Here is a 26,050-nt window from a genome sequence, read left to right as displayed (position 1 = left end):
CTACTGATTTTGTGCCAAGAATATGGGAATTGTGAAACTATTCCTGAAGATCTGTCCATTGCTTAAGTTTATGTGCAATATGAGAGCTCTTAGATTCATTGAATGTTCATTTTCTTTGCTTACAACTTGTTATCCCATTATTTCATCGAATATTCTATATGCATTCATATAATCAAGCTTTGAGGTTGTCAAATACACCTCCTCTTCTTTGTTTTTCATTACGACTCACATAAGTCAGAAGCTTCTCAAAATAATTAATTCTTTGAGCCCTATTATCTTCTCAACTGTTGAGTCAGGAACTTTTTGAAATACAGTTATACGATCATGAGGCTTAAATATGTCTATTTCTTTTCCATGATCCAACACGTTCTTCAATATAGACTCATTTGTCACACTTGTAGACTCGGCCACGTGTTTAGGGTTTGCTAACATAAGAAAAATTCTTCTGACAGCAAGGCACTTCCTTACCTGAAATGCTCCAGTAAAACTCCATTTTAACCAATTAGTTGTCAACCATGGAATGGCAATTGCTAAACTAGTATAGCGGGCCTATATTTTGCTATCAACCTTGCAACATGTCCAGATGATGTGAAAACAACTATAACAGAGGCCTTCACTTTGATTGTTGAACGTATCGTTGATGATGCAATGGATTCCAAATGTTTCATTGGTTCTCCCACATATTTCATAGTTTTCTTGAAATAAGAAGCTTGGTTATGAACCTTCTCTACTTCTACACAGATTTTTCCCACTATTTAAATCCCACATATGCAAAGACCAAATCACGATTACCAGATGTAACAGCTTTTAATCTCTTGATTAATTGCAATGATTTCTCTTTCGCCTCATCCTTCACAATTGTAACGACCATAGGCCTTTTTTCATCCTTTAACAGCTTCCAAGTTTCATATCTTATAGGTACACACAGTGGTAGCAAACTTTGCCGGATAAACTCTTGCAAAAACTCTCCTTCAAAGGGACCATAAAATATGTCTTGCTCCTGTATTTTGGGTGAATGACCAACAAAGCTGGCTTCTTGTCAAAATCATATTGGGCCATAACTTCATCTGAAATTTCCTTTTCTAATGAGAACCATGCTCTTTGCTTGTACTACTTCCCAAAATATACCACCAGGGATTCTTCCACGCCAAAATCAATAAATATGGGAAATTTTTATAAGATGCTTTGATAAACTCATTAACTTCAGCATTTGAACTTAGAACAAAAACATCTGGAGGAGCAATTTATTTTTTATAAGGAACAAGTAAAGCTACTTTCTGTGGGCCTTGGTAATCTATAGGGAAGCCGTTGCTAAAAAACTTCAGTGTTGGATATCCACTCACATCATATTTTGAAGCAAGACTCTTGAACCTATCTGCATAAATAGTCTGGTTTGAAACCACCAGGTCAAGACATAGAAAATTCTCCAATTTATTTTCACCATTACAAAATGAAAATAGGCATGAATAGCTTCCGTGATCACATACTTTCAATTGATAAGTTTGAGAAAAGCAATTGGCATATTGTGGACTACAAATTTGATTTCTAGTTGCATTTGGGCATTTACAACTCGACAAAGATGGCATGTTTGATTCATTCTCGTTTACATAAACTGGGTGCAGATAATCTGTTCCACAAGTTGCCAAAACTTGAATCTATAATCTTAACATTTCTAATTGGAAATAGAATCCCATGATTCACCATGGCTAGCTTCATTTTCAATGCCTCACAACCGTATGAAGACATTGCTCCATCACGAAATCTGGGTATATACCCTTGAGAGAATTGAGGAAATCTCCCAAACAGCTCAACATTTTTCCGAAATTTCCTAAATTCCCCCATGAGATATAATTGATGTCGTTCTTCACAAAACCCATGTCTCGGATTTTTGAATTTTGTCTCTGTTTGCCTGGAAATGGAGTCTGAAATTCATTGTCTGTAGATGTCCGCGAAATTTTTTTCCATTGTTTTCCTGAAACCACAAGTGGATTTTGGGGGGGGTCTCTACTGGTAAATGGTTTTGGACTTGGGGGGTCCTAAATGCATAGGAATATGCCACGTGGAAAAGTGGTTTATTTTTCAAAACAAGACTTCAGACCCCCCAACTGTTAAAGCTCAGATGACCTTGGGGGGTCCGAAGTGAAATGAAAGTCGTTGATCTTATAAGAGCTAATATTGACCATTAAAAATTGCTCCATATTTATCCCATGTGCTATTGTATTTCAATATTTGTAAAGGCGTGTTCCTCCCATGCTTTGATTAGTGTTGTTGTGGGCTCCTCCTTTAACTTAACATGTTGCTTTAACTTGTATATGACTTATGATTAATAATACAACTTTTAATTTTAAAGAGATATTTATATAAAAATATTCAAATATATTTTTATAAAAATATCATGGTATTTTAAAATTAAAAATTTATAAATCATTCAAAAGTACTTAATAATCATATATCTTAGCATTTGGCCAAGAAAGAAATTGGCAATTTCTCACTAAAAAATTGTAATTTTCAATGTACCAAAATATGTTACAACAACAGGATCTCATAAGCTTGGCACGTAATCAACTAAATCTATTGGAAGTTGTTTAACTTACCAAAGGAATATGGCAACCTCTTCAAAGCTTGGTACTCAAACAACTCAATCTATTGGAGATTTTTTAAATTACCAAAAGAATTTGGCAATGTATCCAACATTGCCAATTTATTACACTTCGTCAAGATGATGTGTTGGAGAATAGCTACATTACCACAGCACTCATGTAGTGACTTCATTTTTTAGCATCCTATTAAGTCCATTGCTCTTAACAACTGCATAATGCAAAACTCTTATGGCAATTTTTTCAGATTAATCTTCTCCTCCTCGAATGAATATTCAATGACAGCACCAATCACGATCTGTTGTAAGCGCTTCAACTTCCTCATAGAATTTGGAATGCTCGAGAGGGGAGCCTAAATCCCAAACTCCTGCAACTTGCAAGGTTCCTACAAAATGTTCATGTGTTTCAACTATAAGAAAATTACAAATGGATTGCTCTCATTAAAAGACAATCCTGAGAACAGATTGGAGACCCGTGTTAGAATATAAATATGTAACTAGCTAATATGCATGGATTTTAATTCAACAATCCGTATTTTACCTGTGATTCATTTTCCCATAATGTTTTTAATTTGCTCCCTTGCACTTGTAGAACCCTTAAATTCTTCATTGAAATTGAGGAACTTAGGGAATAGTAGGGAATTGAATCTCCATTGGGTCGTAATTCCAATAAACAAATTCACCTACATGTAGTTCCTAAAGCTAAGCTTGATAGAGGCTAGAGAAAAATCATTCATTCACTTAGAGAAAACCAAAGAGAAGTCAATTGTACTCAACTCCTAGAGAGTTTTTTTGCTAAAAGGAGAAGATTCATGATGTTTGCATTATGGGTGGCATTGACCTACTTAAGCTTTATGATTTTGGAAGAAATAATCATTAATGCATTGCTATTGACTTGATTTATTTCTTCATGCTTATGGAGGACCTTGTGAACATCCTTTAGATCAAATTTATCCATGTCTACATTGGATAAATCTTTCACACATAAATGTTCAAGAAAAACACTGGAAAGATGCCATAAATTTGTCTATCATTCAAACCCCAAAAAGAGATAATTGTTCTCAATTCGATGTATGATATGAATGAACAAAAGAGAATTGATTTAGCCACATAAGGAGACTAGCTTGATCTAGTGTTGTTTTCCTTTGCATAGGTCAACCAAAAGGCTCAATATTCATGTTCCCAAGTGCCAGAGATACCCCGATCTCTTTGCTAGATTTATTCCCAGATGCCCATTTCCACAAATTCCATAACAATTCTACTAGTGAGAAACACTAAGTGAGTTGAAGAGTTGACATTATCATGCAAGGATTCAATCCTCTACGTTCATTAACCATGAATGAGGCTCGTCATTTTGAATGTGGAAGCTAAGAAGACCACAACCCATCATCCTTCCCATATCACTTCTAGTTCTTGAAGATGAATCTGTGCATCTTGAAATGAGGGACAATTAGTAGTCCATTAATTAATTGATCAAAGGATTAGGCTATAGCCTTGAGTCCCAATTTTTATTAAGTCACCAAGGCCCAGGGAGGAGGATATCTTTGGCTAATGATCTACTTTATTGTCCAAGTATCTTTTGTTGTGGTAAAATATGACCCAATTAAATTCAAGAAGAGAGCGCTTGCTTTGATATGTGAGGGAATTCAATTTGTTCCCCCAAGGTTAGCTTGATTGATTATTGCTTTGATTACCAATATAGAATCACCTACAAATATCATTGATTTGATACCTCCTTTCTTTGCAATGGAGAGGCCTTGCCATAATGAATCAGCGTCGAGATTATTAGAGACATTTCCAAGCCCCAAGTGAAATAAACTACTTAATTACCTTCAAGATCATAGAGTCTCCCTTATGCACTTACCACCTTTAAATCAATATGAAAAACTAATGATAAATAAAAAAATTATTTATTTTAAAAATTTATAAGACATTTATTCTTTATTTTTTAAAAGATTACAAAAAGTAATATAGTACAACTTAATTTCTCTAATAGTTAAGAACATGAGCTTTCCTATAAGAGGTCACAAGTTTAAATCCAACAAGAGATATAATATGTACACTTATATAGACTTTAGTAGTCAAATATTATTGAATGTTAGTTTTTGTAGCATTGGATGTGTTCTAGCCACGAAATTTGGTGGAGAGGCTAGAATGCATGAGATCTCCAAAACCCAGAAATCGTTTCTGGAAATTCCACCTAGAGATTACTTAATTAGATTATTAACCTATTTTTTAATGTTTCCTAAGTCTAAACTTAGGAAAATTGGTTAATTAATCAGAATTAATTAAGTCAAGGTGAGAATAGTCTAGAAACTCAAATGGATCGACTTCAAGATGATCCTAGCCCTTGATTAAGTTTTAATCTTGGTCGTTGGTGCTCCAACAGAGGATTATAAGAAGAATTCGATGGGCACTTGGAGAAGACACTTCAGTAGTTCGATTTCCTTAGCAGATCGATTTCCAGAGAGCAGTAGCAGTTGCCGAAGACCTAGAGATCGAGGCAAAGACAATGAGGGGCAGGGATAGTGAGGTTGGAGGAAGATTTTCAGATCCAGCAAGTGCATTTGCAGAGAGGTCGATATTTCTCCAAGAGGTTGCACAAAGGCAATCCAAAGCCTTAAGAAGGCAGTTTGATTTGCTGAAGAGGGCAGACGTTTTCAGTTCCAAAGGCTAGGCAAAGATTCCAGAGTGTCGAAGAGACATTTTCCTAGCCAGCAACGGGCAGGATGGCTAGATTAGCAATCAGTTTGGGCAACAGCATCAGGTTGGCGTTGAGCCTACGCAGGCCCAATTACACGGCTTGCTTTTCAGAAGCAATCAAGTGTCAGATTTTCCTGGAGAGAAGGCAATTTCCCTCTAGATATTTTTTCCATTATTTTCTCTGTTGGATAGCTAGTATTCGACATCCAAATTATTGCGCTTAGAATTTCTCATTGCTGCATAATAATAAAACCCTCATCTGGTGCACCAGTTTTCCCAAGTTGAGTTTTTTCGGGAACGTTTCTCCAAAAATAACTGTGTGAATTTTATGTGTGTGCTAGATTTTCTCATATTCCAACATTATTTTTCTTCCACTGTCTATTTTTGAAAATCACAGTGAGTTATTTGGTATTTGTCGTAACAAACTACAAACAAATTAACAATTAGGAAAATAATTTCCAATTGTTGTGATAGATTGAAATTTTCACATAGAACACACACGCACACATTAAAATGTAATATTTATGGAGGTAATAGACACTATTCTCACTAAGTTTTTTAAGGTTTCCAACTATTTTATAATTTATCATTAATAATACACATTATCCAAAAAAAGTAAAAATACAAACTTTCTCGTTTTTTTATTCAAACAATAATAATTGTTAAATACATTGTAATTTATCCAATTTATTAATTATATAAAATTTGATTTTGTAATTTAATTATAATATTCTTAGAAAATGTAGCATTTAATTCACACATTTTAAGATGGATTCTATAATTTATTTGTGATTTATTTAGATAATGTAAGCTTCATTGTCACATTTTTTATTTTTAACTTTAACTAATGTTATAATGCTAATGTTTATACCATATAATTTAATAATAACCAGCCTAGATCCATCTTAACCCTAGATCTATCAAGCGCTGAGAGGGATCAAATATCTAGAGATACAAACTTATTTTACAGTGAAAATTGATTTGATCCCTCTCGGTGCTTGATAGGTCCGGAGTTAAGATGCATCTAGGCTAGTTTTTATATACACACATACCATATCTAGGTTGGATCCATCTCTCCCTCTCTCTCCTCTCTCTATGTCTCTCTTCCCTCCTCTACTCTCTCTCTCCCTCTCTTCCTTCCTCTCTCTCCCTTTTCCACCTCCATCTCTATGTCCCCCTCTTTTTCTTCCCTTTCTCTCCCTCTTTCTCTCCTCTCCTCTTTGTCTTCCCTTATCACTCTCCCTCTCTTTCCATCTCTCCTTTATCACTCTCCCTCTTGCTCTACTTCTATCTATATATGTCTTTTTTCTTCCCTCCCTCTATCTCCCCCTCCAACTCCATCTATCTATCTCCCTCCCTCTCTCCTCTCCATCCCCTCCTCTCTCTCCCTCTCTCTTACACCTCCCCCTCTCTCTTTCATCCCCATCACTCTCACTCTCTCTACCCTCAAGATCTGTCACTATCTCCCTCCCCCTCCTCTCTCTATTCATTTTTCTCTCTCCCTTTTTCTTACACCTCCCCATCACTCTCTCTCTCTACCCTCCAACTCTGTCACTATATCCCTCCCTCTCTCCTTCTCTCCCTGCTTCATCTCACTCTCTCTCTCTCTCCCCCCCCTCTCCCTAATCCATCTCTCCCCCCCACCCCCTCTCCCTGCTCCATCTCCCTCTCCCTCTCCCCCCATCCACCCCCCGCCTCTCCATATGATGAAGGATTTTCACTTTATGTAATCAATGATATATGTAATGTATAAAATATTTTACATTTTAATTTTTCGTTGTGAAATGAGTTATGGCTTTTCCGCATATGGTATTGATAAGCCATGGTATTGTAGCAAAAACTATTTACAAGTTAATAATATCCATAACAAAGTGGGGTGAATATCCATGGTTAAAAAACTTGTTATATTGTAAGTTTATTATAAGTATTAATTTTTAATGTGCTTATTAATTAAATTTAAATATTCTTATGGAATCATTATTAGTCCTGCCAAGGCAGGACACTAACAATCGATTTGTTTGTTGATCACTATTAGTTTAGCATTGACCAATGCAAATTAGAATGTTTAACTTTGAAAAATAAATATTTATTTTTCAATATTATTAGAAAAATCATTTTCAAATATTTGATTGGACCATAACTTGAAGGTCCCTGCCTTACATATTTTATGCCATAATTTACTGATATGGTTGCAATATTCATGCATGATTTTAGTTATTGTTTAGTGATTTTATATTCTTAAGATTTGCACAAAACCGTCCAAAAATAAAATACTTGAAAATGAGTTATACTCAAGTAAATAATATATTTACCATCAACTACTTCCCACCATAATTTAAGCAAGTCTTTTCATAAAAAAAGGATATGAATATGATGTAAAAAATATATTTACAGGGGTTATTTCCCACCATTATTTATGTTTTCTTGAGCACTTATGTAGGAGTAAGATTGTAAATGTGTAGACTTACTAGTGGTTACTACCCGCCAAAATTTATGAAGTTCTTCTACTTGAGCAAGCAATTTACTTATCCACTTAACATCAAACTATAGGATGATTTGTCTATCAACCATTATTAAAATTAGCATTGACCAATATAACTTATTATTTATACAAATTTTCCCAAAGCATAATTTCCAACATGAGTTGGAGGGGCTAAGCTACCCTGCAAACAAAATTACAATATAAAAAATTGAATTTTATTATTTTTATTACTTTTAACTTTTTATTATTAATTGAGCCAAGACTTAGATGTTTACACTACAACATCTTCACCATAGTGGGCTCTATATTAATTTTCACCTTTTATTATTATTTTTTAATTGAGCCGACATATAAATGCTAAATGTTAAACAATTACTCCCCGATGGGGGTGGTTGACAGTTTCAATCCACTGATGTTAGACGCATGACTTACGACATTTGGCATGGGTTGAGGAGGGGAGGCAATCTACCTCCCCATTATGTTGCAGTTAATGCCACTTCCCATGTTCATGTGAAATATCATACCTCATTTGCGTGAGGGTGAATACGGGGATTCATTCCGCTTGTGTTTAGGTGGTTATATAGTGTCGATCACGCAACACTCAAAAATTTATTTGGCTCCTGGTGGGATGTGAATCGGTTTGTGGTTATTTTTCTCTGAGACGGGTGGTTATGGTGGCAGACTGTTAGTTTGACAACGAATTAGTAATTTTGGGTAAAATGTAATTAGTCAGTTTTATACCGAATTGTCAGTTATGTAACGGAGGTCGATGATATAAAACTGGTGAATGCACATGGAATGTATATGTGTGGAGAATCATTGTTGAATAATATATTCCAATCCCTTGCCCCGTGGATGTTTCCTTGACACATTGTCGAGGTTTTACCGCGTAAATCCTATGTCTATGTGTGTGTTTGGTTTCCAGTTAGTTATGGTGTTTTATTGGTCAATATATAACTGAATGTGTGTAATTCTTTCCTATTTTTCCTTCTAATTCACCAACAAGTGGTATCAGAGCTCCGAGGGCCGAGCGATTGGGCATGAAGCTGTATCAGTTGTGAGGTGTTTTTTTTCCATGAAAGAGCCTGTCCGCGTGAGAAGCCGTGTGAAGACCTTGCGTGAAGAATTGATGTTGTCTGCGTGAAGAAGGAATCAAGACCTCCCTGAGATCTGCGTGAGGCATTTCATTGTTGCGTGGCGGTTGGTTCTTAGCTGTGTGAAGACCAGCGAGGCGTGAAAGGCAACCTGAGAAGACCTGCATGAGGTTTTTTGTACCTACGTGAGGGAATCAAACTGCGGATTTGCTGCGTGAAGGAGGGTAGACCTGCGTGAGATTTTTTGTACCTGCGTGAGGGAATCAAACTGCGGATTTGCTACGTGAAGGAGGCGTTGAGACCTGCGTCGACCTCCCTGAGATCTGCATGGACCTGCTGGGAATTTTCTGCGTGAAGGAACCGTGTGACCTGCGTGAAGAGCTGTTCTCTGCTCTGCGTGGACCTGCTGGAATCGCTGCTGAAGCCGTCGCATTGAGGTGTCTGCATGTTGCCTGCTAAAACCAGGCAGAGTCTGCATGAGGACTTGCATGCCAGAGCCATTGAAGGTACGCCGAGTCACTGTTAGATCCGGGTAATTTATTTTTCCCAAAAATTTTCCAGAAATTTGTAAAAGGTGGTTTTTTTATGTGAATTGAAGGAAAGATTTCATGTAGTTTGAAGAAAAACAAACAAAGGGTTTGAAATAATTGAATTGGGGAATTATTATTTTTTTTTTGAGAAAGACAAACAAAAATATATATATAAACCCTAGAAAGACTAAAACCCTAGGAAAGGGAAAAATGGCCAAGATGTCGAATGCGAAATTCGAGGTGGAGAAATTCACCGGAAAGAGCAATTTTTCTCTTTGGAAACTAAAGGTTAGGGTTTTGCTTGTGCAACAAGGGTTGCACAAGGCATTGGATGGGGCAACTGAGAAACCTGCAACCATGACTACTTCAGACTGGGAGGACTTAGATGCCCGGGCTCTCAGTACCATCCGGTTATGCCTAGCGGATGAAGTTCTATTCAATATTGTTGAAGAGACTACGGCGTCAGGATTGTGGGAAAAACTTGAAAATCTCTATATGAAAAAGTCATTAACCAACAGAATTTATCTGAAAAGGCAGCTATACAGTCTTCGAATGAAAGAAGGTTCAAACATTGCAGAACATTTGAATGTTTTTAATACACTAATATGTCAATTAACAGATATGGAAGTCAAAATACAGGAAGAAGATAAAGCCATAACCTTGTTGTGTTCTCTGCCTGAATTGTGGGATCACTTCGTAACTTCAATCAGCTTCAGCACTGCTAATTCTTTGAAGTTTGAATCAGTCATGGGAGCTCTCCTGTCTGAAGAAGTACGAAGGAAATCCAGCACTGAAACAGCTGCATCAGAAGCCATGGTCGCTAGAGGACGCTCAAAGGAAAGAAGAGAAAAACCAAGGGGTTCTTCCAAGTTGAAATCGAAGGGCAAGAAGTGTAAGGCAAAATGTTGGAACTGCGGTAAAATTGGACACTTGAAGAAGGACTGTTGGAAACGAAAGGAATCCGAAAACCCGAAGAACGAAGCGAATCAGGTCGATTCAGGTATGATAGACGAAGTTTTATCTGCTGAAGAATTATGTATGATAGATGAAACTTCACCTGAATGTAATGTCTCTCAGGGTTTTGATAGCTGGCTGTTAGACTCTGGTGCTTCGCATCACATGTGCCCACATAGAAATTGGTTTACTTCATATAAAAATGTAAACGGTAGTTCTGTGTTTATGGGTAACAATGTGTCATGTCAGACTGTTGGGATGGGAGATATCAGGATTAAGATGTATGATAACACAGTTAGGACATTAACTAGTGTTAGACATGTACCTGATTTGAAGAAAATTTTGATTTCTTTGGGAGTGTTGGATTCAGATGGTTATAAGTTTACAGGTCAGGATGGCGTCTTGAAAGTCTTTAAAGGAGCCCTTGTGGTTATGAAGGCAGAAAAGGTCGGAAATCTTTACAGGTTAAAAGGAAGTACTCAGGTCAGTGAAGCAGCGGTTGCGTCAGAAAAGGAAGAAGCAGGTACTCGTCTGTGGCATCAACGATTGGGTCATATGAGCGAGAAAGGTCTTCAGATACTGATGAAACATAAATCTCTTCCCGATCTGAAATCCTTGAAGTTAGATTTCTATAAGCATTGTGTGTATGGAAACCAGTGTAAACAGAGATTTAAAGTTGGAAATCATAATAGTAAAGATGTTTTAGACTATATTCACTCTGATCTATGGGGTCCATCCCCTGTTGTGTCATAGGGAGGTGCATTGTATTTTTTAACGTTTATTGGTGATTACTCTCGTAAAGTTTGGGTCTATATGCTAAAAAGGAAAGTTGATGTATTAAATGTCTTTAAACAATTTAAAGTAGTGGTAGAGAAAAGAACAGGCAAATCTATTAAATGTCTAAGAACTGACAATGGTGGTGAGTTCACTTCAGTTGAATTTGAACAATACTGTAAGGATGAGGGAATTGTTAGACACAAAACTGTTGTTTATACTCCTCAGCAAAATGGTGTTGCTGAGCGTATGAATCGGACTCTTATGGAAAGAGCCAGAAGCATGATCAGCAATGCTAACTTGCAAAAGGAGTTGTGGGCAGAAGCAGTATCTACTGCTTGTTATTTAGTTAACAAATCACCTTCAATAGCAATTGCTTGTAAAATTCCTGAAGAAGTTTGGACAGGTCAGTCTTGTGACTATTCACATTTGAGGATATTTGGCTGTGATGCTTATTCTCTCATTCCCAAAAATCAGCGTTCAAAATTAGATCCAAAGTCAAAATGTTATGTCTTTTTTGGGTATGACTATGCAGTGAAAGGATATAGGTTGTGGGATCCTACATTGCGGAAGATAGTCATTAGTAGAGATGTAACATTTGATGAATCCTCTCTGTTAAAATCAAATGTTGAAAGAATTGAACAGGAACAGGTATCGCTGAATCAACAAGTTCAGTTGGAGGCTAGACCTTTCGGTGACAGTCGAAAGGAAGGAGAGACTTCTGGAGAAAAAGGTGTTGAAGACACAAAGGAATCCGTTGAAGCTTCTGAACCAGTTCAGCAACCAGTCGCTCTGAGAAGGTCTACAAGGGAAAGGAAAACTCCCAAAAGGTATGAAGATTCTGCTTCATCTTTTGCTTTGATTACTGAAGATGGGGAACCTTCTTATTATCAGGAAGCAGTAGATGATACAGATAGCAAGAAATGGAAAATGGCTATGGAAGAAGAAATGGACTCCTTAGCCAAGAACAATACCTGGGATCTTGTAGAGCTTCTTAAAGGGAGAAGTGTTGTTGGATGTAAATGGGTCTTCAAGCTGAAATGGAAAGTTGATGGTAGTATCGAAAGGTATAAGGCACGACTGGTAGCAAAAGGGTATTCTTAGGTTGAAGGTATAGACTTTCATGAGATTTTTTCTCCAGTTGTAAAACTTGTTTCTATACGTACTGTGTTGGCACTAACTGTGTTTCTTAATCTTGAGTTAGAACAGTTAGATGTTAAAACAGCTTTTCTACATGGTGATTTGAACGAAGAGATATAGATGGAACAACCAGAAGGTTTTGTATGAGGTCGCAGCAGAAGATTAGTTTGCAAGCTCAGGAAAACATTGTATGGTCTGAGGCAGTCTCCCAGACAATGGTACAAGAAGTTTGATTCCTTCATGGTGAGCCAGAACTTTATAAGAAGTGAGTGTGATCATTGTGTGTACTTCAAAAGTTTCAATGGCATATTCATTATCTTAGCTTTGTATGTTGACGATATGCTTATTGCAAGCAAAAGCATGGAAGAGATCAACAGGTTAAAGGCTCAACTCTCTAGGATGTTTGATATGAAGGATCTTGGAGCAGCAAAACATATCTTGGGCATGGAGATACACAGAGACAGGAAAAATGGTAAGCTTTGGTTATCACAGCAGAAGTATGTGGAGAAAGTACTTGAAAATTTCTCTATGAATAATGTGAAACCTGTTAATGTTCCACTAGCTTCCCATTTTAAGCTTTCTTCGGTTTTGAGTCCTAGAGCTGATGAAGAAAAGCAGTATATGCCTCATGTACCATATGCAAATGCTGTAGGCAACTTAATGTATGCAATGGTATCTACAAGACCTGACATTTCATATGCAGTTGGAGATGTCAGTAGGTTCATGGCAAATCCAGGTAAAGAACATTGGCAAGCAGTGAAATGGGTGCTTCGATATCTAAGAGGCACAAGTGACCATTGCATCGTCTTTAATGGTGGTGAAGGATCAGTCTGCGGATATGTAGATGCTGACTATGCAGGTGATTTGGACAAAAGAAGATGTACTACAGGTCATGTCTTTACTCTTGTAGGTGGAGCAATTAGTTGGATGTCAAAGCTTCAAGAAACAATTGCGTTGTCCACTACCGAAGCTGAATATATAGTTGCTTCAGATGCCAGTAAAGAAGCAATCTGGTTAAAGGGTCTGCTCGATGATATTGGAAGGACACAAGAGAAAGTGAATGTACTTTGTGACAGTCAAAGCACTATTCACTTGGCTACAAATCCTGCTTATCACAGCAGAACCAAGCACATTGATGTAAGGTATCATTTTCTGAGACATGTGATCGATGGCGGAAAAGTAGCTCTTCAAAAGGTCCATACACGAGAAAATTGTGCAGACATGTTCACAAAGCCAGTTACAATAGAGAAGCTGTGGTGGTGTTTAGCTTCTCTTGGCTTGCAGAAAAGATGATGAATGGGCATGGACAAGGGATTAGGAAAATTGTTGTCAAGGTGGAGTTTGTTAGTTTGACAACGAATTAGTAATTTTGGGTAAAATGTAATTAGTCAGTTTTATACCGAATTGTCAGTTATGTAACGGAGGTCGATGATATAAAACTGGTGACTGCCCATGGAATGTATATGTGTGGAGAATCATTGTTGAATAATATATTCCAGTCCCTTGCCCCGTGGATGTTTCCTTGACACATTTTCGAGGTTTTACCACGTAAATCCTGTGTCTATGTGTGTGTTTGGTTTCTAGTTAGTTATGGTGTTTTCTTGGTCAATATATAACTGAATGTGTGTAATTATTTCCTATTTTTCCTTCTAATTCACCAACACAAACTTCCATCCACCACATCTCCTCCTGCGGGATCATTAAGGTAACAACTCCTTCTTTGTCGTTTTGGGTCAAACCTTCCTCTACATTTTTTGGTCAGCGGGTCTGTTGGTTGGAGAAGAGGTTGGTTCTGGGTATAGGTGTTTCAAGCCTGGGTAGTTTCTTGTGTAGGCATTCCGAGTGGTAGTCCGATGGCTCTCTGTGTGTAGAGGATGGCGTTATGGTCAGTGGTACCCGACGTTCTGTTGGTAGTGATATTGCTCGGCTTATGGCTCTGAAGCAGGCCATAATCTAGCTCTCTGTAATTTGAATTGTCTGGTTTTTCTTTCCTGATGTTGGTGGTCATAGATTTCTATTTGGGGAAGCTAAATGTGTAGATTTTCTTGTATATTCACAGCTCATGTAATGTACTAAGACACAAGACAATAATCTACTGTACTCTTTAAACAGCGGAAACCAAGAATCGATGAAAACAATAATTCACAAGAGGAAGATAATCAAAGACACATAACAAAATTGCTTCTCTGGGGAAAGCCACTGCTCAAAAACCCAACTATCTAATGCATTAATTATAAATCTTAGTGATAATACAAATCTTGTTCTCACAAGAACAATTCCGCACAAGTATGATCAACTCTCTGCCTCACAAGCCCGCACTTACCAACACTTAGACAATTTCTATTGCCTGCTGAGCCCCTATTTTGTTGCGCAATTCCTGTGAGGAATATCCCATATTTAATTGGGAATTCCTTCTTCCATAACTGCACAATTCCTATGAGGAATAGCCCATATTTAATTGGGAATTCCTTCTTCCATAACTGTGTAATTCATGTGGGATTTTTTGGAGGCGATTTTTTAAACTGGAGCTCTCGCGCGACTGACTCCTGACTGGTTCACTGCCTCCTCCAGGCCCCCGCCTGGTAGCTTTGCTACTGGGTCTGCCTCTGCTCCTGGAGGCCCTCCTGGGCTTCTCTCCCCAGCTCCGCGGTCCCTCTCGGGCCTCCTGCCTGGCCCCAGCCTCGGGGCCCCCCCTCCCCCTTTTCTCGCCTCCGCTTTCTTCCCCTGTCGGCCTTGTGCTGGCCCTCCTCCGCCGCCATGCCTGGGACTGATCTCTCCTCGTCCCCTGACTTTGAAGATAATGAAAAACTCTTCGCGTCTCTCATTCCTGAGAACGCCTCCTCAAGAATCCGCCCCTCTGCATCCAAGTTTGTCAAGAAACTAGAAGAAATTCCTGAAGTTTCTCTTCCTCCCAGTCTCCTGAGGAAGGTTGCGATCACTTTAGCTGAGAGGGGTCTCGTTGGCCAGTTTACTGGCCTCTGGCATTCGCCCAGAGCAGTCAAAAAATGGGTGGAACGTAACTGGAATGCGACAATACAAGGGAAAATAGCTATCAGATTCTGTGGAAGGGGCTTCTATACTTTTCTTTTCGAATCAAAAGAGGACCGGAACCTCATCTTCAGAAATGGCCCCTACTTCATAGATTCGAGAGGTCTCTACCTGAACAGATGGTCGCCTGACTTCGATCCGGAAATAGACATCCCAAATGCAGTCTCAGTCTAGGTCCGTCTACCTCACCTCCCTCTCCACTGCTGGGGAGACGAATCTGTAAAGGCCATTGCGAATGCGGTTGGAAAATACATTGACAGATGCGAACCAAAGGAAAATATGCACGCCTACGGAAAGTCTGCATTGAAGTCGACCTACGGAAAGGCCTACCGGAAGCCATCAAGATCAAAGCAGACCAATGGACACATATCCAACAGCTAGACTACGAGCAACTACCTTTCAAATGCAAGGTATGTCATGAATATGGACATTTTGCAAATAGACATAGTAAGTTAAAAACAAATGAGTCTAATGAAAATGCTGAAACCTATGAAGGCTCATGGGAGCAAGTAAAAAAGAAGAAATCAAACCCCCATTAAGGCCCAAGCTCCAAGCCTCCTCCGGAATCCCAAGTTGCCCCTCCTCCTCCCCCTCCTATCTCAACCCAGCCTTTCCCCTCATCCTCCAACCCTTTCGAATCCCTGTCAGTTGAAGAACCTCTTTCCCCCCCTCCCTCTCCCCGGGCCACTGCACTCGCAGTCATCCCCTCTCCCTCGCTACCCCCGTCCTCCCCCCCTCCAACAATAGAACGCATTCTCACAAGAAACAAAATGAAAGAAGCAAGTCTCACCTCTGATCCTCTGAGAAAAGCAGGTAGGAAGTCAAACAAAGAAATAAGAGTAGAAAAAGCAGCAAAAGAAATGGCCACTGGAACTCAGCAGCCGATGGACTCATTCTTGGACAAACAAAAAGGAAGTGGGGAAAAGCCAAAGGAGAAGAGCGGGGCTCATCAAAAAATCAGTAAGTAATGATATTGGTCTCTTGGAATTGCAGGGGGCTGGGCTCCTCCCTAAAATCAAATGCAGTCTGGGATCTAATCAATCAAGAGCAGCTAGATCTCTTCCTCATCCAGGAGACCAAAATGTCTGACCAAGACTTTCAAAACATCTCAAAAAGATACAAAAATTTCACAGGTACAGCTACAGATGCAGTAGGTGCCTCAGGAGGAATAGGAACATTATGGAACAAGAGAAAATGGGACTTCACCAGCCAAAAATCTTGCAACTAGTGGGTTAGAACAAATCTTAAAAATAAAGTCTCAAAAGAAGAATACACCATCTTCAACATCTATGCCCTGAACCACTACAAGGATAAAGCTTACTGCTAGGACTCCATAAACTCAGAACTGCATGCCTCTCAAGACAGGAACATATTTATGGGTGGAGATCTGAATCTAATAAGGAACATAGAGGAAAAAATAGGTGGGAATTTCCTCACTGATCCTTCAAGAGACTCCCTGGAAGCAATAATAGAAACCCACAACCTCATTGATATTCCCCCTAACAATGGAAAATTCACGTGGAGCAACAAGAGAGCTGGAATCCACAATATCAAAGAGAGATTGGATAGAATATTAATTCATGAAAGAATTGTTTCAGGCTTCTCCTCAGTCAAAAGCAAAATAGTTCACGCCTCAGCTTCAGACCATAAGCCTGTGGTTCTGATCCTCGACAATGGAAGAAACCTTGGGCCCCTTCCCTTCAAATACAACAAATCTTGGGACTCTAAGGAGGATTTTCAAAAACTCATCAAATACCATTGGGCGAAGGAAGTCATTGGCTCGCACCACTACATATGGGAAACAAAATTAAAATCCTTAAGAGCAGCAATAAAATAGTGGGCCAAAGAGAACGCAGCAATGGAAAATAAAAAAAGAGCAGAGCTACACAGGCAAATGGAACAGTGGAATCAGGAGAAAGAGGATAATCAACTCTCAAAGGAAGACCAATCCGAGGAAAACAAAATGTTCAGGGAACTCTACAGGCAAAATAGAGTGGAGGAAGAAGAACAGAGACAGAAATCGAGGTGTCTTTGGCTCAGAGCTGGAGATAAAAACACCTCCTTCTTTCACAACAATATTAAGATCAAACGAGCCGGAAATCAAATTGATAAAATCATCGCAGAGGGGAAAGAAATCAATAAACAAGAGGAAATTAAAGCAGCAGCGCACAGCCATTTCAAATCCCTCTTATCAGCAGTTCCTCAGACTTTGAACAGCACGGATTTTCTCAGACTAGTTGAGAGAAAAATTTCTGAACTTAAAAATATAGAACTGGACCAGGATGTCTCGGAGGAGGAAATAAGGTTGGCTACGTTCAGCATGCAACTGGACAAGGCCACTGGACCCGATGGCTTCACCGTTTCCTTCTACAGGAATCACTGGGACACAATAAAAAAAGATTATGTCAAGATGGTTAAAAATATCTTCAAAAATATAAGATGGGAGAAAACACTAAATCCTCCCACCTTGCGCTTATCCCCAAGGACCTCAATCCCCTCTCCTTTGACCGTTTCAGACCTATTTCCCTTTGCAATGTTTCTTACAAAATAGTAACCAAAATTCTGGCTAACAGGCTAAAAAAGCTTCTTCCCTACCTTATATCAGAGAATCAAGGCGGATTTGTCCCTCAAAGACAAATAACGGACAATGTCATACTGATTCAAGAAGCAATTCATAGCAGCATCAACAGAAAGGAAAGAGGTATGATTATAAAATTGGACATGGCAAACGCCTTTGACAGGGTCAACCACCACTTCCTGGCAGATGTTCTCAGGAAATTCGGGATCTGCAGCAAATTCATAAGCATCATCATGGAGTGAATCTCAAACCCTTGGACCACCCCCCTCATAAATGGTAGACCCAGCAGCTACTTTAGAATCACAAGGGGACTGAGGCAAGGCTACCCCCTCTCTCCCTTCTTATACATCATTATGGCTGAAACCTTGAGCATTCATCTGGAAAACCTTGGAAAGCAAAAGGAGATCACAAGGATCAGCATAGCGAGAGGGATAAAAGAAATTAATCACTCGCTCTTTGCGGATGGCACCCTTTTAATGGGGGAGCCTCAAGCTTAATGGCAAAAAGATTCAAGAGAACTCTGGACACCTTCCTGGCAGTTTCAGGGGGAATGCTAAACAACAAAAAGTGTAAAATATATACATGGAACGTTCCTCTTCAAATCATGCAAATAATCTCCTTGATCATGGACATCCCAGTTCAAAGAAATTGGAGTCACTTCTCTTATTTGGGTCTGCCCTTAGCAAAAGAAATCGTCAAGTCTAAAATATGGATTAAGCAAATAGAAAAAATGAGAGGACTACTCCAAAGCTGGGGGCTGTCCTTGCTAAATTTGGCGGGAAGAACAACTCTCATTAAGGCACTCCTCTCCGCTCTCCCCATATATCAATATGCAGTCACTTTGGCCCCTGCTAGCGCCCACAAGCACATGGAGTTAATTATGAGAAGTTTCCTCTGGCAAGGAGGGAAGCAAGATTCGAAAAAATTTAGCCTCGTCAGATGGGACCAAGTTACCCTCCCTTTCGAAAAAGGGGGCTTAGCTATCAAAATTCCAAGCCTCTCTAACAAAGCAATGGGATTTAAACTGATCTGGAGAATGCTCATAGGAAAAGGCTCCTGGTGGGTGGAGGCTATGAAAAGGAAATACCTCAATGGGCTGAACTCTAATGTCCTCTCTGAAGTAATTGCAGAAATATCTTTCACTCCAGTTTGGAAACTCATCAAAAAAGTCCTCCCCCAATTCAAAAACCACATCTCAAAATCATCGGGTAATGGAAAAGAAACAAATATATGGACGGACAGAATTATGGGATCGAAGCCAAGAAATCTTCTTCAGCAGTTCAGCACCTTGAAAACTCGGATGGAGGCAAAAAACTTGAACTCTCTATATGACATTTCTCTATGGGATCAAAATAGTTGGCTTGCATGGAAGGATCTCCCTCTCCCAAATAATCTCAGGGATCAATGGGCAGACCTCAAGATCTCCCTTTCGGGATCAGCTCCCATAAACAAAGAGGCTTGCGACAAGTTCATCTGGGATCCTAGTGGAGGAAACTTCATTGTAAAAGATGGGTACAAACTTCTTCAGGCAAGCTCTACTCTTGGTAACTGGAATCTTTGTACAGCGGTGTGGAAAATAGAATGCCTTCCAAAGGTCAAATTCTTCAACTGGACTCTTCTCAAAGGTAAGATTCTCACGGCCGAGAATTTCAAAAAAAGAGGAATACATGGCCCCTCAATCTGCTGTCTCTGCCACGCTAAGGAGGAAAGTAGTCAACACCTCTTTTTAGATTGCCCTTATGCCCAAAACTATTGGAATCAAATTATCAGTCCTTTGAGAATAAGAGAGACCTTCGACCAGCTCCCTACCCTACATAAAAACTGGGAGAAATGTTACCCTCACTCTAGAAAAAGCAAGGCCATCATCACCCGCTTGTGGAAATGTATCCCCTCAATGCTCAGCTAGAAAATTTGGCTCACCAAGAATAACTGCATCTTCAACAACCAGAAGCCAAACCCAGCTCGCACCCTAGCAAAAACAATGGGCCTTGTCTCTGAGATAATAAGTGTCAATTCTATCTCTCAACCGGACCGATCCAGCTGGCAAAAAGATGAGGAAGACTGGTTCAATAAATTCTACTTAAGTTATGATAAAAATAAGCAACCTCCTCCCACAGGATCCAGCTAGCAAAAAGATGAGGAAGACTGGTTCAATAAATTCTGCTTAAGTTATGATAAAAATAAGCAACCTCCTCCCACAGCTGTCAAGAGGGGGAACATCTGGAAACTCAGGGGCACTAAGGAAGACATAAATCAATGGATACATGAGCAAAAGAGAACCACCCTCCAGTTTGATGGAGCTTCAAAAAAAAACCCGGGGAAAGCAGGGACAGGGGGAATTATCAAAGATCAGTATGGCAAAATTCTCGCAACCTACGAATGGGGCCTGGGACAAATGTCGAATAATATGGCAGAGGCTTATAGCCTTCTCTTAGGCACAAGCATCATGAAACAAATGCAAGTTCAGAACCCAATCATTATGGGTGACTCGGAAATTGTGATCGCTGCATTGGCCACAGGGGGAGAATTCAAAAAAAAGGCTCTCAGTAACATCAAACTCAGGACCATGAATAATTTAAGCCATCTGGGAGACACCAGCTTCAAACATGTTCTGAGGAATAACAATACGGAGGCGGACTCTCTTGCCAACAGGGCAGTCAACAGAATTACTGGTCAGGTTTGAGAGAACGATCATATCTATGACAAGTCAATCCCTTAATTCGAACCATCCTTCAGCAACTCCTCTGAACCTCGATCATATCAGTCATCCCATAATCTCGTCTGCCTCTCCTCCCAAAATTGACAAGCTGTCCGCTGACTCCTCCCTTTCTGACACCGTCATCCTCTTCATTATGAACGCTACAAAGGAAATCTACACAAACAAATAATCAGGTACGGGAATATGCCCAGTCAGAGTTCTCGTGACAATTCCAAGCAGAGGTTAGGCACCAGTCCCTTCATAATCTATATTGACTACATAAGTGATCCAAGACAAGACTCCATGATCAGCAAAATCTCTGAGTCGCATGCCTCAGATTCTGATGCCCAGACTCTCGACCTTCTATATATACATCAGGGAACTTCACTCTTCCCTCAGTTCAGAGCTTCAGTTCTTCAAGATCATAAGAGTAAAGGCTCGAGTCCCAGAAGCGCTCTCTTCAGAAAGCCTCAGGTGTTCTTCAGTTCTAGACTGGGCTTTGTGATCAGCACTGGAAGAAGGCTTTCTCCCTCCGTCAACAGTGGTAATCGCAGTGTTTTTTGTGCTTTCCTTTGCTTTTTCGCTAACAGTCTCTCTAGTTTTCTGAAACAGCTCCCTCTTTCCTCTACGCTCACTTCCTCCCTGGTCTCTTCCACTCCCCTTATCTACCCCCTCCCTTTCATTTTTCTCTCTGTCAATGGCTGTCTCTCCTTAGCGTTACTCTTACAAGCCCGCACTATCTGTCAGATCATTTCTACTTCCCTCTCTCATCATTCCACTCCCCTCTGCTACCCTCTGTATCTTCCTCTGTACCAAGTTCTTCAAGCAATCTCTAAGATCGGAAACGATATGACAGAGAATCCTTTGGAGCGAGTTATCACCAACAGCAGCTGCACCTTGTGCAAAGCCCACTATTTCATGATCGCCTGTTTTGTAAAACACTTCAATGACCTCAAGGAAGAATTTCAGGCTGACAGTAAATCAAAGAGGAAAAAGCTGGAGAAACAGAGAGCGGAGATTGAAGGCCTTAAAGAAAAATGCAACCACCTGGAAGAAGCAATAACTCACATAAAAGCAATGACTCAAAGCATGCACGGAGAGGCCTCAACAAAGATCAGTGAGAAAAAGGAGCCTCAGTTCGATGATTCAGTAAACTAGCAACTGTAACTCTTTCTATGTCTTGCAAATTTTGCTTTCTAGTAGGCCTGTTTGTACGACAATATAGCCGTTATCTTTTCCAAATCTCAATCTTCAAGTCCTCTGACATGGATCAAGGGTCTGCGTACCCATTTTGGATCCTCTCCTCCTTGTTCTTACCATCTTATGTAATAGGACTCACTCCTTGAAGTTTTATAATATATCAGTAAATGACCTTGTTTAAAATATAAAAAAACCTGTGTAATTCATGTGAGGAATAGCCCATGTAGAATGATCTAAGTTGTACAAATCTAGGACCTCTTCTGATTGCATGCATGATCTGTACAACTCAGATCATTCTACAACTGATAGTACACTATCCCTCCACTCTAGTCTCAACTGGGTCTTTCTCTGAACTGACATGCATGAGTTTCTCATGAATGAATCTTCAGTTAGCTGGAGTAGCACTGACGATGCACCAGTGCACCAACTCACTACTTCACCTCTACTAATTCCTTCAACAGTTAGAACTAGTTTAATTATCTATAACTCATTCAAACTAAGTTATCTAATTACAACTCAAATAAACTCATCCTCAACCCCTAAAATTTAGGAAGAACATATACATGACTATAGAAATACTTCCAACTCGAAATTCCTAATCTAATTAAGTTAAGTAAACTTAATTAACTATTTACAAGTTGATATGAGAATAGAATTCGATTTTAATTCATAGTTTAATTCAAGGACAAATTAAACTGGAATTTCTTGTTGCCATTTCTCAACACAGTGGCTCTGGCACTGCTCAGGATTCTGGGATTCTGAGTGTTTGCCTCTCTAGAGTGTAGTTGGGTGGCTTTCCTTTGGACCCTCCTGGTGAGGGGTTGTTTGGCAGTTTTTTCCAGGGTCTGTAGTAGATTAGTGGTGAATTCGGGTGGTGGAGCCCGAAGGGTTTGGGTAATTTCACATTTCCTGGTTGTGGCGCGGAGTGTTGGGCATGTGGTGCCAATCGACTGGCTGGTAGAGTGGTTATTTGTTGGGGGCATGGTGTAGGGACTGACTGGGTGATCGTTGGTGTAAGTCTAGGCTTGCTTTGGGACTCTGGCTTTCAGTTATGCTTCCAACATGAAGTCACTTTCTCGCTCCTCACATGCTCATGTGGTGATGAAACCAAAATTGGCATGTCTAAACGACTGGCCACCTAAGTTGGTGGGTGCCCGGGGTGGCAGTGTGGGAGGTGATGTTGTTGGCTTAAGGGGTCCTGACCTAGATTTAGAGTTAGTTGCGCCAACTAACAAAACCCTACACTACTGGCCCTTTCGGCAACAACACGTGTAGCGCAGGCTGTAGTCTCACCCGAAGCAGTATGGGGGGATGCTAGAACCAAGTTTCTGCATCCAAAGATCAGTGTGATGTCTTTTAGCGCCCGAGATACTCCTTCACATGGATCAATAATCCCTTAGGGCTCGTTACTGCAACCCTACTAAAACCACCTTCAAAACTTTGCAAAGGTCTACGATCAGTCTTTTCAGACCCTTAACAGTCAATTTATCCACTTTTGCGTATCAGGGAACAACCCTAAATTAGTGTTTGCGCAGATCTACTTAAGTTATTAGTAAACATAACAGAATTCATCAGAGTCTTCATGAAAGTGCTTAACATGCATTGCATACATTTATTAAGACCTATTAAAGATAATCACACAATATTCAATCAATATTCCATAAAACACATTATTCGTCAACAACATATAATATTAACAGTAGTAAACAAAAATACGCAAGAATGCTTCGAAAATTGTCTGTATTGATCTTCAGTCCATATTACAGACTCAAAACTACCCTACGCACTCAGCTGCATGGGTCCACGCACTCAGTTGTGGACTCCACCTAGGCTTATGCTTACTCAGCTGCAAAGCCTTTCTTCTCCTATCTGACCCACATCTTCTCGCTATCACTTCTCTTTTATTTACCCATTGCATCATAGACATGCCTTAGACTCTCTAAGACACACCTATTTATATCCTTTCTCATACAATCCCATGGTCCGTGGACCATGGGTTGATCTCAAAACCAACTCAAACTTTACATAAAACAAGGGGCTAAACCCCTTTGATTCCTAATCATCTACACGCTCCGTACCCACAAAATCGTGAAGACTTTATATTATTTACAAGATGTATCAAAACTTGGGTTATCTTAACCCCAAAACTAACCCAGGGAACCCCATCCCAACAGGCCCCCAACACAAAGATCGTGACTCGCCCTCGAGTCACTCTGCTGGCGATGCGATCTTACTACGAAGACCTCCTAGCTCCACCTAAATTACTGCAACTTCAACAGCGCTCTACGTTGCTTCCTTTTCAACCTCATCGACCAATTTTTCCATGGCTGGTCCTTCTATGACCAGCCTCATCGTCTGTTGTGTCTGCTGCAACCCTTTAATCTTATCCTAGATAGTATTCGTGACTTGATAAGCTTCTTTCAACCATGGCTCTAACCTAGCCTTTAGCAAGGCCTCCTTTTTCTATGCTTCCTCCACCTGTGTTAGGAGTTGCTTTCCTTCCTGCAGTTTAGCAAGGCGCTGTGCTAGTGCTATGGAGCACGCGATCACCCTGACTTCATCATATTGTCACTGCAGCTCCCTGACCTCAGTGTTCAATGTCCGCAGGTTTGGATCCTCCTGCAGATTGGTCACTAACTCCATTTCTTGCTCAAACAATGTCGTACAGTCAGCGACTGTGGCATCTAAGGCAGTCATGCCTGTCTTTACTGCAACTTCGTGCTGCTCCCGGACCTCAAGCTAAGTTGTGGGCTGCAACTTTAACTGCACCTCTGTGATCTTCATGTTGAGTTCAAACTAGACTTGGCCAACCTCTGCTTTAGCTTTGCGCACACCAATAACTAGTTTTCTGATCTTTGCTTTTGGTTGTGCATTCTCCTGGATGTGAAGCTTGGGCACTGTCTTGCGTGCCTCAATGACTACTGTCTCTAGTCATGAATTATGCACCTGTAGTGTCTCCTTTTCCTTCAGAGCCTACGTTTTCTCAATGAACATTTTCTCATTGTTCACTTTGTACTCACTGATAAGGTTGAAGGCACGCTGCTCCCTAGTTCGCAATTCATCTGTCACCCCTATAGGCAGCGTGTGGAGGGCCTCGTTGGGGAGCTTCGCTATGTTCAGCTCGATGTTCTTGATGGTAATTAGGATAATGCGATCATCGGTTATCTCCGCGTGAAGGGCCCCATCTGGTAATGTTATGGCTCTGAGGTCTATGGTCCTTACTAACTCTGCTGCTTGGATTGGCCCCGCTGCTAGGCTCGCTTTCTCCGCGCTTGCTTGTCTGGTGCCCACCTGTATTCTGGTTGCCTAGATATGCATCTCACACAGATCCTTTTGGACACTCCCCAGCGTCTGCTTGTACTATTGCTCGAACTATTGTAGCACCTTGGTTGTGGTATCCCTGATTTTATCCCCGGTCTCATCGAGATCGCCTTCCTAGGATCCACCTGTGACTTGTTTGATTTCTGATTTTTTCTTGGACCTTCCTGTTGTTCCTTGCCACGTTTCCTCAGAATCAATGGGGTGCTCTTCCCCTCATCTCCTCCGCCGCCTTGCCCTGAAAGTTCTTCCTCCTCTGTCTCCGGCGAAGGGGACTTGTCACATTTTTGTGACTCGTGCTGCTCCTGTTTTGCCTGCTCCTTGGCAGCACACTCTTTCTCTACTCAAACCTTCTCTCCAGCTTCGTTCTTTTTATGCGCAACCTACTTAGCTGCCTCCTTCCTTCTCTATGTGACAGAACTCTCCACACCCATGCTCAATCTCGCAGCTAAGTCTGACAGGGCCTGCCACTCTGCAAGCCACTTCGCAATGACCTCCTGCACATCTATTTATGTGACCAAATATGGCAATTCATGCCACTTCTGCGCTAAATCCTTCCACGCCTGGATATACACCCTGTGGAAGTCAGCCTTGAATGTTGCATAGGTTGATAGCTACGTGAACAAGTTTGGGGACAACCTCGAACGCTGGTTAATGGACATGCAGAGACTTAATTCCATAAGGACCCAAAATATCTTCGTTTCTGTAATTTGCATGGGGTCCTTTATAGCCCATAAGGAGGTGAATTGTGCTGCCTCCGACAATCCTTCCTCAAGCGGAGGAAATTGGTTATCCTCTGGCAATTCCCATGCAACTAACACAATCGACAGCAACAACCAAGTGTAGTGGAATGGCTTGGTTTCATCTTGGGCCTCTCGGCAGTTCGCTAGGAACTCCTAAGAGAGGTATCTTGACCAATTAAATTGTACACCCTT

At 40.4% G+C, this 26,050-nt stretch overlaps 1 pseudogene; it reads right to left on the bottom strand.

The window, feature by feature from the left end:
• Positions 1–234: 234 nt before the first annotated feature.
• LOC149139209 (pyruvate kinase 1, cytosolic pseudogene) lies at positions 235–9,376 on the bottom strand (annotated as a pseudogene).
• Positions 9,377–26,050: the final 16,674 nt, after the last annotated feature.

The sequence above is a fragment of the Pinus tabuliformis genome, chromosome X, assembly GCF_031772625.1.
Source record: "Pinus tabuliformis cultivar Carrire ecotype Pingquan chromosome X, CPIR1, whole genome shotgun sequence".
Classification (NCBI taxonomy): domain Eukaryota; kingdom Viridiplantae; phylum Streptophyta; class Pinopsida; order Pinales; family Pinaceae; genus Pinus; species Pinus tabuliformis.
This window is presented reverse-complemented; position numbering and strand designations above follow the sequence as displayed.